Source organism: Larus michahellis, chromosome 7 (assembly GCF_964199755.1).
Source record: "Larus michahellis chromosome 7, bLarMic1.1, whole genome shotgun sequence".
Taxonomy (NCBI): domain Eukaryota; kingdom Metazoa; phylum Chordata; class Aves; order Charadriiformes; family Laridae; genus Larus; species Larus michahellis.
This window is the reverse complement of record NC_133902.1, coordinates 31867071-31869936: the sequence shown is the minus strand read 5'-3', so window position 1 is coordinate 31869936 and position 2866 is coordinate 31867071. Positions and strand designations below refer to the sequence as shown.

Here is a 2866-nt window from a genome sequence, read left to right as displayed (position 1 = left end):
TTATCTTGTCACTTTGAAACAAGATTACAATTAATATGACACACATGAGTTTAAATTAGTACTCCAACTAGAGATGTGTGAGTAATGAATTAGCCACAGTCTTGAACTGTTGGCAGACAATTTAAATTGCCTGCCTCTTTCTGATGCACGATCTGGAATCACGAAATATGTACATGGTCTTAAGTCAACATGTTTTTTAGATCAGTGACTGAGCAATACTCTTTAAACACTTTTTTCTAAGGGAAAATAACAGAAAAAAAAAGTTAGTTTGGGACCATATAGTCAGATGTCTGACTGCAAACAATTCTTCCACAGATTTGTTTTGTCACACCACATTTGGTTTGCTATTGTAAGGTCAAGCCTAAAAAGTTAAGTGCTTGCCTATAGGAAGCAGGACTGTAATTGTGATATCATTAGAAATACTGAATTGTGGAAAATACTTTATATTTGTACTTGTCACTTGTCTGGTTTTTGACAAGAGGAGGCAGTTTTGATGGGCTTCCCGTGGTCCTTGTGTTTTTTATCCTGTTATCCAATTTTCTGCTGCACTGCTTTCCTTCTGTCACACTGACTGCTAGCCAGCCTTGCCTCCTTTACTGGAAGGGCGTACAAAGCTTTTCGCTATAGTGGACAGAAATAAAAGGAGAGGCAATAACAGGACTGAATTTTGATAAGTACCTTATGTCCCCTGTCCAGGGTAAGTCATACATGATCTATATATCACCTGAAGGTCTTTCAAACAGTATAGAAAAAATAACATTTATGGAATATGTGTATATAGAATCATATCACAGAATCATAAATGGCTAGAGTTGGAAAGGACCTTAAAGATCATCTCTATAACCAAATATATACTTTTTAAAATCAAAAGAGAGAATCTGAAAAGAGAGAAAGCAATCTATGATTTTAATGGCTATTTTTGGATGAAAGGGAAACACTTAAGTTTAGTGACCCTGTATTCTTTGAAAAATTCACAAGCAAAAAACCCCAACCAGCGCATAAACCACAATGTAAGCCCTACTATATAAGTGAATACTACCAATAAAACTCTACCCTTTTTTTCAGGTTATAACATCCAATAGTCTTTGGATATGAATTTCCACCAGCTTTCCATTATTGTGGAACTGGAGTATGGCATGAACAAGATTGAATGTATACAACGCTTATACTCTGTACGTATTTACTCGATGATTTAATCTGCTTTAGATATGTCTCCTGCAAAACTGACTTAGTGTCTAATAGTTGCATTTGCTCCTATTCACTGAAAACAAGTGTAACTGTAGTGTAGGGCTTGACTTACTTCATGAACCCCACGTTTTTGTTATACTTGATGCCAAAAAATATTTTTCTGAGTGTTTTAAATCACCACCCCCATAAACTTAAGGACACAAACATAATGATGTAGGCAAGACATCAAGGCTACGTCTGAACTGGCAAAGCTAGAAGCGCTTTGAGTTCCTACACGCAGGTAAATGCTTCATTTGGACTCCATCGTGAGGTTAGGTGAAGTTTGTAAAGGCCAGCCCAACTCTCACTATGCCCTGGCTACTTTGGCAGGGACCTGGAAAGCAGAAGAGGAAGAGAGGGGAGCGGCAGCACACAGCCACCGGGTTCCCAGTCTGGACAATCAGGAGCCTAGGGCAGTTGGTGTCATTGGGGTTGTGTACCATCTAGCCATGGCTCAGGAGAGCTATATCTCATTCCAGATGCGCCTAGTGGCCTGCTCTAGGTCTTCAAACAGCTTACAGCAACTTTGTTTCCCTGCCTCCATTTTGCATAGCTGAGGTAGAGATGCTCTTGCTAACAGCTCTTATTTTTTCCTGTGCCACAGATGGCCAATAACAGTACTCTTGGCATTGCTGAAAAAGAAAACATTAAATGGGAAAAAAAATTGTTCTGTAAGCTATCAGAGACATAGCTGCATTACTGAAAGAAAGTACATCTAATGTGGTCCCATCATCATTGATAAGTATTGAGAACACCTTTCTTCTTATTTGTAAAGATGTATTTTCAGCACAGGGAATTTTTAGCTTATGTAGAGCATCTTTTGTGTATCTTATCTATTCTTCTTGCTAGACTCAATACCAACGTCTGCTATAATGGAAGAAATAATTGCCCTGAATATCTGGGAAAATTTGGTAATGCCATTTTTGGAGAATGAGGCAGTCTCCCAAAGAAACACCTGAATCCTTGTTAGTCACTTTTGCAACTATTTTGGATAATGTGGTAAGTCATGAGATTATAGATAAAACCCCTACTTTAGTCATGGGTTGGGCTATGATTTAGTAGATCTCTTTTAATAACTTTATTTTTAAGAGGGTTTTTTATATGCCATATGGGGTGTAGGATGTAGTTGGAACAGATTGGTGTTCATTAATCAGTAATTCATACTTCATACAGAGCAGAATTAGTGTTAAAAGTAATAAATTCTCTAACATTCTTGGTCAGGGACAGCAAGAACTTACAAGCATAATGATTGCTGTCCTTGCAGGGCTTCTTCCACAGCCACCTCCTTTGTTCTCATGGTACAGTGAGAATATGGAGTTTTATGTTTGGAAACTACGGGCTGCAAGAGTCAACATTCACACTGGTTCATTAAGAGGCAAAGGTGATACAGCCACGAACTGAGGTTAGTTACACCTTGAGCAAATCTGGGATGAGACCACAGGAGTTACACAATATCATAAGAACCTTGACCACATAAAAGAAACTTAAAGGTATTAGCAAGCATTGAAAACTCAAGAAAAAGGAAACCAGATCAGTCTAATGCTTGAAGGTTTGGTAGTTCAGAGAGGAAGAAACATTTCCATAAAGAAATACGTAGGATTTTTATTATATACTGTAATTATCTCTAAAGCATACTACC

General features: G+C 37.9%; 1 long non-coding RNA gene across 1 annotated transcript; it reads left to right on the top strand.

Moving 5' to 3' along the window:
- Positions 1-1121: 1121 nt before the first annotated feature.
- Positions 1122-2629, top strand: LOC141746853 (uncharacterized). Its single transcript, XR_012588512.1, has 3 exons — positions 1122-1172; positions 2077-2226; positions 2492-2629. It is a non-coding gene; the product is annotated as an uncharacterized LOC141746853 (long non-coding RNA).
- The last annotated feature ends 237 nt before the right edge of the window (positions 2630-2866 follow it).